The following is a 12,328-nucleotide window of genomic DNA, read 5'->3' as shown; positions in this document are numbered from 1 at the left end:
AAAACCAAAATGATGATCACTGATTTCACTGATTAAAATTTCGAAACAAGTGTGAAACATTTTAATTGCTTTTTGCATACATGCTGATTACCGCGGCTTTTCCTCGGTTAATGAGATAAAAACGTATCAATATCGGACTTGATTGCCAAATTAACATCGTTACTGCATGATATACATCTTGTCAATTATTTTGCTGTTTAATTAGTAATTATATGGCCTTTATTAATTTTGGTATCAAAATAATCAATGGGACTTGGTGTTATATTGTGATATTTAAAACAAGTAAGTTCGTAAATCTTTGGTAGCTAAAATCAGAAAGTGTGACAACCAGTCTTACTTAGGAAAATGATAGACAGAAGATGATGAAATTGTGATACTGCAGGAAAAACACAAATGTAAAAATGTTGCATTCATTGATTTAAAAAAAATTAGAAATAAGAACATAATTTACACAAGAAAATAATTCACTAAGACAGTTGTTAGTGCCAACTTATCAAAGTAACCAACTACACGACATTTCATTAAAAATGTTGTCAGCACGCTACCAAGTTATGAAAATTTGATCACTCAGTCTTAACTTCACATGTACTAAGTTAGTAAGTAACGTAACTTAGCTGAACTTATGAAGGGTAGCCTTCAGTATGCACATAAATAAAGGAGGGGAGATGTGTCGACTTCAGGCGAATACTAACGAAGCTACTTAGAGTATACAACCAACTGGAAAGGCCCTGAGCACAATGCTGAGCAACATAGCTTATATTTTATCGGGTATAACTTCCGTCCCGGTACGCGGGTATAACCGCGGGCAAACAGCTAGTTTTAATATGAAGTTATTTATTTTCAATAAACTTTAAAAAAATAGTGATAGCTCACTCACAAATCCATCACCTTGTTACGCACGCACGAGACTAAATTGATGAGTATTTGTGAGGCGCTGTCGTTGCCATTAGTAGAATGAAGGTACGGAGACGGTGTATCCAGTTGGTTACAGTATCTAAGCACGCAGATGTTGTATAATAAGCTTTAGGTATTTGGTAGATTTTATGAACTTTCTGGGTATAATGAAAATCGATATGTGGTATATATGCTTGATCGATTTTAGGAGACTCGGAGTATGTTTGGGTAAGAGCCTTATATACTTAAATGCTCTTACATGTAAATGGTGCTAGCCAACAGACTAGGGTTAGGACAGACTTTTGGTGCAGTCTATTAGATGATCTTTATTTACTTGAACACGATAGGTAATCTCAGGAATTACCTAAAAATACTTCAGTTTTAGATAGCCCATTTAATAAGAAAAGTTAAGGTTGGTTATTTTGTGTGTAGTAATGAAACCACTGGTGGATGCTAGTAAATTCATGTTCCAGGAACAAAATAATGACAGTACTCAATTATCACACGTTACATCCACAGGATTATAATGATTTCTGATTTCGTGTAAAACCTCAACTACTAATTATCAAAATTAATTTCATACAACACGTGTAAAATAAATCTATCCAATCAATTATGTCAACGCTAAATGCTACTTAATATTGTACTAGCTGTTGCCCGCAACTTCGTCTGCGTGGGTAATTTAGAATCGTCAAAATACTACTTATCCCGTAGGCGCATTCTTTCACGTGACAGTATAATTACGATTAGCACTTAGCAGTCGCATAGATTCATTGATCAAGGTTGTGTTGTGGATGTGACCATTTATCTAAACAAAAGAAGTAAAGCGTGTGACATTGTGGATATCTCTGGATCTAGTATTGTATTGTATGTTTTGGATTTTACAAAAATTGACAGACAGCGGTTTTCATTAAAATAATAGCATTTGTATTCTACGTGTGGTCAAAATTTCCGTATGTCTGTCATGATTATCACATATGACAGCTGTAATGTGATTTGCAAACTGATTTTACAAGCTTAATTTTAATTTACCTATATGAAATGCTTATTTAAGCTAGTAAACAGCTTTCAATAAGTAACTTTGCTGTGAGTTTGTCTACTAGTGACTGCGCAAGGGTCAAACAAAAATTATAAACAAAACACTAGGTATTGACAGTAATTTGACGAAAGCTGCAGTTAATTCTTCATCATCACTACATAGTATAAAACAAAGTCACTTTTTCTGTCCCTATGTCATATGTCCCTTTGTACGCTTAAATCTTCAAAATTACTCAACGGATTTTGATGCGGTTGTTTTCAATACATAGAGTGATTAAAGGAGGAAGGTTTATATGTACAATAACATACATTAAATAGCGGGGAAATACTGTCACCCCGTGCGAAGCAGGGGCGGGACTCACTAGTTTTGACTATAATAAAGTCACAAGTAACTAAATCTGTATACAGTGCCATTTGTTCGTAACGAATCATATTTGTTATTCACAATTCCAAAACTAAAACTGATTACCTAACTTTAACATTTCTAAACTGCGTTTAACATGTTGAAATCGTCATTCAATCGTCTAGTAGTCTACAAGTTAGTGTCTAACCTCAGTTTAAACGACAACCACTGAAACATTGGAGTCTGAATTTAAGATGTCTATCTCAAGCGCAAAACCTTGTTGAACTATTAGTGTGGAACAAGCCTAAAGGTGACATGCCATCAAATTGTACCCACCCCCACATTCGTTGCGAGCAAAAGATCGCGTAGCGTCTTTCGTTGTGCGATAGTCGGCGAGAGTCTACAACTATTTTTTTTTAATTTAATACATAGGAACAGCAAATAACTGGAATAAATGGTATTTAATATAGAAACAAACATACAAAAGTAAACAATATGATTACTAGCATTATGTTTGCGCATAGTGTGCGATTTGTGTGCGTTACAGTGCCGCACACCGGTGGAATCTGGCCTTTAGGCTTTATCCCTGAAGCGTCTAGATTGAGTGGAAATTGCTTACCTGAAGTATTACCTGAGTACAGGTGCATATCTATTTGGTCTGGCCTAAGTAGTCTAGAAAATAAAATTATATGCATGAGTCACTGTAATCGAAATCAATTCAGTTAATGATGGTTTAGAAGCCTGATTATTTCAACATATTTCAAATTGGAATCGCTGCTATAAATATTTCAAAGTTCATATTAATCTTGATAGTTACTGACCCTAATAAAAGGGCCTAATAAACCTATCGAACATTTCAGGTAAGGTACAAAAAATATTTATTGCCCTCCTAGATTTAGGACCTATAAGGCTAAAAGCACACCAGTGACAGTCGTAAATATTTCAACTATAGGTACCACAGACTAAAAACATTAGCTGACCTGTTTTAGTCTATTTTGGGAATATCTCAATTAATCCGTTAACGGCAACAATATAATCCGTTTATCGTGGTTTAGCCATATGAATATTAATTGGTATTGTAAAAAATGTTTTATTGAAACGTCAAAAAATATGGTTTGAATAACAAAACATCGAAATAAAATTAGTGCCGCATTTTTAGCACTGACTAGCTTCCATCTGCGGTTTCACCCGCGTCCCGAGATAGGTAAATGCTTTTTTAAATAATATTTATGTACTAAATTATTTAAAAAAAATGCTTTCCGCAGTCGGATGGTGACCAAAACTTTTCCCGGGCCTACATACACCTCCCCTATAATTTTCGGCTTAAAAGTTTCAGCGATTCTTGAGTTATAAGTAGTGTAACTTACACGACTTTCTTTTCTATATGTATATAGACTTGTAACCATTCGATAAACACAATAAAAATAAATCCTTTTTATCGTCTTTGGATAAACATTACCATTATTTCTACCTAGGCAATACTATAAATTTCATGTAGTTACTTCTGCTTGAAACTTGTCTTACGTCTAGACACCGGTACAGTAATAAATATATTGAACTTGGTCGAGTGTAGATGTTTCTCACGAAAGCAGGTAAAGTATGTTTGTGTGCGCATTCCGCTTGTACACACACAACCATAGCTCACCAACATGTACTGGTGTGGTATTGCTTTAACTACATTTTATGTACTTTATATCTCTTTACACTAGTTATATACATTTTTGAATTTTTCTTCCCATTTCCACTGAAAAACTTGAAGGGCAAAATACACCATCCAATGTTAGCCCCACTGACATATTTTTAAACTGTGTGATTAATATCTCTATGCCTTCATTATGATAATATCATATTCACATTTTATAGTCGGTAATAATGGTTGGAACACTCATATATTTCAGCTTTTTCTTCTACTAACAATATATTTTCAGTATTCATGGCCTTTTGGGCAGTTTTAGGTCCCCTATGTTCTACTTTTTATGGCTAGATGTGTGATAGTGTGGGAATTTATTCAGTTTTCATGTGTATTTGATGCCAAAATGGCGGAATATTTCATTATAATATTCTTTTGTCCAACACGTCTATGTTATTTGTATTTTTCTACCGCAATTTACATATATTAGGTACTTAATTTTCGGATAAAACACTATTTTCACTTAATTAGTCTCGACAAGATCCGTCTCTACGCCTATCGAAATAAGGGTAGTATAGGTTTGATCACTACGTGAGTGTGTCTGTGTCACTGTAGCTCTTAAATGGATGAATCGATTGAGATGTGTTTTTTATGGTTGAAAACTGGTTAACCTACGACGGTTCTCAGATACATTTCATCAAATTCAGTTGATCCGTTTTCAAGTCTTTTCCAAACTATGATGCCTGTTACGAACTTTACTTGCAGTGAGAATACACCCGGTAACTAAATAGAAAACAGGGCGTTATCAAGTAGATTGCAATTTCAATAAGCGCACCATATCGTGTAATTGATATTTTATCAACTTGTTTATCTTTTGCTGTACTTGATAGTGCTCAGAGGAATTCCATTGATTAATAGTTGTTGTATAATGTGAAAAGTTTAATTTTTTATTTTAGGGCGTCCAAAATTATTTGGGGCGGAATGTGGGGCGGCTATTTACAGAATCCTTTATAAATAGTTTCTAATTTTATGTTTTTGGTGAACCTGTAGATATTTTACGAGAGCAGAACTGATTGTAGACGTTAATAAAATATTTTGTTTTGTAAAAACTTAGTTAAGTTCTTCACTATGAAAAGCAGAAGTTCGAAAGTAGCCATCCTTGAAAATTGAGAATAAATATATCGTTTTATACCTTTTGCAACCGCATATTAAAATGCATAACGCATTTACAGTAAAGTTAGAAACACGCATTTCATCTTACCACCACATCGCGTCAAGATTAATATATCTGAGTGAAAACGTCATAAAAATGCACTATGCAGTAAAAATATCTTAAGTTTTCCATCATTATGCAGTACAAGGGTAAATATGTATAAGTCATAAAGTAAAGGCATTTTCACATAAACTAGGCAGTCTTAACCTACCATAATGTATGATATACGCCATTAGTCAATAATTTACATCAAAGGTATTTTTCGAAAGTATAATAACTAAGAAAAGTGGTAGAACCTGGAATTGAACCCGCAAAGTCGCGTTTAAAAAGCAGGTGATTTAACGACTTCACCACGAAGGTTTTTAAAGTATAAAAAGATATCATTGAAAAATATCTAAAATTTCAAACAAGGGCATGTAATTATTTTGTATACCTTTTCAATATAGAAAAAATATATTTACACTAGAATAAACTTCTAAATATCTCGCTACAAAATTAATCAGGCTTGACGCGACGAAGCAGAGTACTTATTGACATTTAAAGAGATATTGTTATTAATACCTCTGATACCTAGTCGATAATATTCTTATATAAAATAATGTTTTTCCAAATGTCAACGGCCCTAGTCAATGAACTTTAAGCTTTGCTTTCAGACTAGTGGATTTTACGGTCCGCAACATTTGCAATATTTATTGTCAAGTATTGGTAGATTATTTTTTAGAATGTGTCGCGTGTAGAAAAACACCGGAAAATACACTAGTGTAAAAGCACTGCTAATCGGTCTGATTAATTAGTGTCTTGTCAATCTTGCCAAATGAATCAAACACATAGGTAAAGGTACAAGGCCTCTTAAATCCTACCATTTCTTGCAGCGATTTGAAGAAGACTGAAGAAACGCAATGTGTGGATAGTAAGTTAAAGTAGAATTAAGTAAACGGACTACTATAAAAATTAACAGGGCTCTTTTACAGTGCTGTTTAAAAATCGTGTCTTAGAAATATAATAATGGTGCGTGCTAGATCTTATAATAGCGGTGAACCTTATCTTCAATCGAAATTATAGTAATTATTTGTGTTTTGAATTTGTAATTTTTTTTTTTATTTCAACACTCAAAGTCAACTTTTTTTGATTTTGGCCTCAACCCACTGTCAAAAGTTACATAAAGGTGAATGGAAACTAGATGTCCCAAAATTCAAAATTCTGTTTCACCCTCCCACGTCTGAATGTCAGTCTTCAAGTGAACTGTCACATAATAACTTAACTGAGAGAAAATTATAAATTCAGTGAACGTAGGTGTTCGAATAATATCTAGCTTAAGTGACGAAACTTCAAATTAAGTATGAACATTTAAGTGGATTATTTGTAACTACAAATTAAAGTTTTGAAAAATTGTGGCAATTTTAGAAAGCTGTATAAAAATAGTGATGATTTTATTTTTCACCTTCTACGTAAAAAGAGGGGTGCTATGAGTTTCATCGCTATGTCTGACTGCGACACTGTAGCCCTTCAACGGATAAACCAATTTTGATGCGGTTTAGATGAAAGATTTTGTTCAAGCTGTGGTGGTAAGAGTAACACATCAAAATTAATCATCTGAATGTTCGATGGGTGTATAAGTACAGTAGATACTATTAAATATGAGATGTACATATTAACGTTTATGATCACACGAAAAAAAGAATTTTAAGACTTACTTGTCTAAATATGCCACTTTTCAAAGTGGATGACCAGAATGGTTAGATTCCACATGTGATGATGAGATGTCCACGACTGGTAGGTACTGATGTGATGATTTCAACTGTAACAAAGAAATAAATCTCATAAGTAATTTTTTGACGCATTTATATATTTCATAATTAATTCCCTAGGTACAAAATAACCATTGCAATCATGTTGAAACTAACTTTACGTAACAGATATTTTCAATCATTTCCTAGAAATCAACTAATAACATCCCGAATTTAACTTTCCACATATTATTCTACCAAACTATCTAAATTCAGTGTAAGGTTTCGACTCCACTAAAATGGAGCGAAACGTAAAAGTTTTGAACACCCGTTAGAATGTCTCTCCCTGAACACTGGGAGTCTTGCCGGGGCTGCAGGATTGTTCGAAAGAGTTACCGCGGCCCTGGTTCATAAAGGGCTTAAGAAGGAACATGGTGGGTTTTAGTCAGTAAGTCTGACACTCCCTCACGCTGCACCCACAGAGTTAGGGGTCATTTGGTGATCTTGGTGGTCTTCGTAAAATTAGTTTGTATTTTAATTTTCTCATATTGTCTCCTAGTCCTAGTCTCCTAGTCCTTGTAGTAATGTTTTAAAAAGTCAGTAAAAGCCCTGGAGTTTCTTGCCCGTTCTTCTCCATAGGAAGCTACTTTTGGAATGGGCAACTTCAATCAACCTTATTTATAATTTTTGACTTTTATAAGGGCTTGGTAAAGGTCTAAATGAAATAAATGATATGCTTTGATTTCCCATAAAAAAGGGATAAAATTATATTAGTTGTTTAAAAACTATTTCATTCCATTCTGCTTTGGTGGCATCCGGGCCTTACTTTCATCAAATTCATAATAATAATATTCGGTTCACTTCCAAACTCCAAATAACAATGTTCATATAATAATGATATGCATTTGATAGTCATTTGTTTGTGGGTAGTCAAAACATTGGAGTCCATCGAGCGAATGATTGGCGTCGTGCGTTTGTAATCATATCCAAATGTGATCAAGTTATTGTTTATACATATGATAGGAGAAACACGTGTTGATTGGTTCATGTAGTTATCCTTATAGTATGTGTTTAGGTGTAGTCAAATGTGTCAATGTGAGCCTGTGGCTCTGGCAAAATGACTATCTCTTCACGCTTGCTCTCAAGTTAGTCCAAAATGCACTACAAAGACATAGGAATTTGATAAGATGAAAGTGGTACTATAGGTATAGGTCTCCACGCTTTCTCAAGTCAGTCAAAAAGGCATGAAGATAATGGAATTTGGTAAGATGAAAGTTGCAAACGATGTATGTATGTTTGTACATCCTTTTTAACTAACTTCTAGCATTGGAGGAGGTTCTCAAATCGAAGTTTATTTTTGTATGTTTGACCACAAATAACTTTGTTGATTGTGACAACTGTTGTATGCATTATGGTATTTTTTTCATGTTACACGAAGAATTATTGCGTATACGGTTGGTATGTAAACTTGTTTCAATATATGTATTAGTTACTATTGCCGCCAATACCTACAGCATCCATTATATCTATTTTATCGAAAATCCCAGCCAAAAACAGACAGACAGTATTTTACTGAAAACTTGTTTATAGAAGTCAGCTATTCAATCTCAACCCAAATCTCCGACAAGATAGAATCTCTCGAGTACTGTAGTGGCTATTGATTCGATTATTTGACAGACAATTCTATTCGCTTTGTGTTCATAACTCTGTGGAGCCTTTGTCTTGATTGTGACTGAGAAAATTATATATTTTTGGGGTATTGATGTTTATATATATTTTTGATATTTTGAATGCGTAATGTGTATGCCAGAAAAAAGTTAAAGATTTGAAATCTGTGATTAATAATTTCCTTGTCCCATGCATGAGTCATATCTATGTAATAAAAAACACCGATTGTTCAACCATGTCTGATTCGTGGACAGTGAAATGGATAAGATAGGTTATTCAGTAAAATCCTCATTTACATTTCGAGTATTAGCAATAAGTAAGTATACATACATAGAAAGGGTAATAAAACTAATGCATAATAAGCCTGAAGAATACTGCAAGAAAAACACATCTAGCATAGACAAATTTTATAATTGTCTTCTTTAAACTAACATTCATTCATCAATATGAAAGCATGGCTATTTCAGACATACACACACACACAAACAGTCACGTGGCAATAAAGGCGTCAATCATATCAGTGTATCGAGCCAGTAGCAGACCGAGTATATCTTGTTATCTATAGTGTTCTACTGTTAAATGGGTCGGTTACTAAAGTTACAACGTATTGATGACTCGTGGCTTTTTACAGTGGCAGTTGGGTTAAATGATTGCATACGTAACTTTGCTGAGGAAGTCAGATAGACACTCGCGCTATGTAAAGAACGGGTACTCTGATGCAACCGGTTAGATTGGAAGCTGACTTCTACATAGTTAGGAAAGATTCACGGTAGTAGTTGACAAGCTGTAATGGGCCTCATCAATTCATTTTCTTTCTCTAAAATATGTCATAAAACGTTCATATACGTAATATACGTACAATAAGTAATATACGTTAGTTTGTTAGAACGCGCTTATATCAAGAATTAATGGGTATATTTGAAAAAATATTTCATTGTTTCGACGAGATTTCACCGGTATGCGGCATAGCTATTTATGGGGGTAGGCAATCCCTACTTTTTATCCGGATCTTCATACAATGTGGGAGTAGAACCCACGGAACACGGCAAACCCACTGACGAAACCTATTTGTTATTATATTTAGCCATTGAATGCTAAAAATAAAAACAATGACGTACACCCGTACCCGGTCCCGTATTAATCAAATTTATGGTCACCGCGACCTACGCGTCCCGATGAAATTCAATCATAGTGCATATTAATATATTCCATTCGTTCATGAACTATATTGAACTATATGCGTGGCAATTTTAATCAGTATAGTCCAAATTGCTGTAATATTTCGGATTGCTGACAATCACCTTTATCGTCAAATTAACATGAATTATCATCATCTGCCTAGCCTTTTGTGACTGACTAAAGGACTTCAAAACTGCTGAAACGATTTCAAAAATACTTTCAGTATTGGAAAGCTATTATATTATAAAGGTTGCCGGAAGACGCTGGATGCAGGTCGCTTCCAACAGGTATCTGTGGAGATCTAAGGGAAAGGCCTATGTTCAGCAGCGGACGTCCTATGGCTGAGATGATGATGATGATTGGAAAGCTACGCTCCCTTCCTAAGTAACATAGGTTATATTTTATCCCGGTACGGACAGTAGTTCCCACGGGACGCGAAATAAATAATACTTGTCTATATGTAGTCTATAGAAATAATAGGAAAGTAAGTAAGTAGGTCCATACTGTTGTCATTTGAATAAGCTCGTTTTGCAACCCGCTTTCCTTAATTGGAGTAATTAATCAATAGGGGCTTATAATCATGAAGATAAATTGATAAATAACTTGGAGCGACTGAAATTACTGTCGAATGGGTCGCGATTTGTCTTGCTTTAACTACAAATGTAGGTTAAGACAATGGGACATTTTATTAAGACCAGGATGTATGCAGATATTATGTCAAAGTTTTTTTTGAGCTTGAAATATATTCTATAAAAAATAAAACTCATGTATACAAAGAAAATATTATATTGGAATACATCAATTAATAGTCAAGCACTGTGGGAAATTAAATACGCTTCAAAATTGCGCTCGATAAGAACACATTTTTTTAAACATGCAATGGCCGCCCAGTTGTATTGGACTAATACTCAATTGCTGTTTTCTTTTAGATATTCTGTCCGATCAAGTCTAGCAGATATTCATAAAGGATATCGACAGGCCCATGACGAACAATTTTAATACAATTTCTACACATAGCATCAATTAACATCACTCAATTACGAGCCATCAATCAATTCAACGTCTATTAGACGAAAGAGGGCGAAGCCGGCCTCTATTCAAATTTCATCCTTATCTTCTAGACAATAGAAGTTAATTTACCCTGAAGTCCCCTTATTAGTTGTTTGACGTTTTAATCAATTGAATCGGATGTCGCTTTGTCGTTAAATAATTGGTATTTGAAACGAGAAGTATTGAAAATATGGTTTAGTTCTGTTGTTTGTGACAGTTTGAAGTTAAGTCGATTTTGATTACAATCGGAGTTTTGATAAATGATATTGTCAACTATACAGTTTATACTACTGAATCATCTATGGATTCCATCACTCATATCAATCCATGCATATCTGTTATAGAAAAAATATACCGCATTATCTTCAAAATTATTAATGTTCTTCGAACACAACGCCATCAAAAGAATCGAAGTCATAAAATGCAATAAGAAACATACATTATTTAAGTTATTTTATTTAAATTAAAATATTCATGTAATTTCGATGAAAACATAAAATTTTCAGCGCAAAATCGATTCCATAATACCGTATGCGATTATCGATAAGACTTATTTCGAAACGAAAAAGGGACCAGCAGTAGAAAATCATAAATTCTCACGAAGATTGCCAACTCAAAGGAAAAGAAAAACCTATTAGGAAGATCGCATTAATCATTTTTTCCTAACATTCACCCACCAAACATGAATTACAGATTGTAAAGCCCATTTCATTTTTATAAAAAAAAAAAACACTGCTTCTCAACATTTATTTTCATAAAGAAAAACCAAGGATTACAAAAACACGGGACTCGGAACAGAAAAAAATTAAAGAACATTTTTTTCTCTTAAAAATTATTTTATCCGTACGATAAGCGGTAACTTTATTTTTAAATCAAGCGAACTCTTTGCCTTATAAGGAAAAAATAATAGATTACATTCTTAATCTTTGAGTGCTTCGAATTGCCATTTCTCCAAAAAAAATAAGATTATTGAGGAAAAATTGTTAAAAAAAAAACCGGCCAAGTGCGAGTCGGACTCGCTCACGAAGGATTCCGTACCAGAGCAAAAACGTCACGTTTATTGTATGGGAGCCCCCAAAATATTTATTTTATTCCAGTTTTCAATATCAGATGGACATAGGAGCGAGAACAATAGGGTCCCGTTTTACCCATTGGGTACGGAACCCTAAAAATAGCTTAAGTCAAAAAAAATTAAAAGCGTGTCAAGCTGTTATATTATGCCTTCCTGTCCAGTGCTTAACAAGTCCATAAAAAGCCAATACTTTCTTTTAAGCTCGGTAATTGAATCGTCTGGAACAATATTAACAGTACCTACAAGAAAATAGGAAAATTTCCTTTAAGAAAACAAAACTTTGTACCTTGAGCATGAACGTGGACGGAGAAAGGCGATCGGAGAAACGATGGATGGATTGTGTAAACATGATATGGCTCGAAATAATGTTATGATCTGACCGTTTTGGTGAAGTTGACGAGTCTGTCAGTCAGTACAAAAAATGAAACTTTGCCTTGAAAATGAACTGCTGTCAACTACACAAAACATTCGGTGCCCTTTTACTTGACAGAGGAATATGGAAGAAAAAGATTTG

General features: G+C 34.1%; 1 protein-coding gene across 4 annotated transcripts in view; it reads right to left on the bottom strand.

Moving 5' to 3' along the window:
- Positions 1–12,328, bottom strand: part of LOC110382001 (allatostatin-A receptor) — a 156,024-nt gene that overhangs the window by 55,040 nt on the left and 88,656 nt on the right. For all 4 annotated transcript variants that reach the window (XM_064039737.1, XM_049843744.2, XM_064039726.1 and 1 more), the window contains one exon: positions 6,813–6,916. The gene's annotated coding sequence lies outside the window, so the exon portion shown is untranslated. The remainder of the gene's footprint in view (positions 1–6,812; positions 6,917–12,328) is intronic.

The sequence above is a fragment of the Helicoverpa armigera genome, chromosome 2, assembly GCF_030705265.1.
Source record: "Helicoverpa armigera isolate CAAS_96S chromosome 2, ASM3070526v1, whole genome shotgun sequence".
Taxonomy (NCBI): Eukaryota; Metazoa; Arthropoda; class Insecta; order Lepidoptera; family Noctuidae; genus Helicoverpa; species Helicoverpa armigera.
The sequence above is the reverse complement of the archived record's forward strand: the minus strand, read 5'-3'. Positions and strand labels throughout refer to the sequence as shown.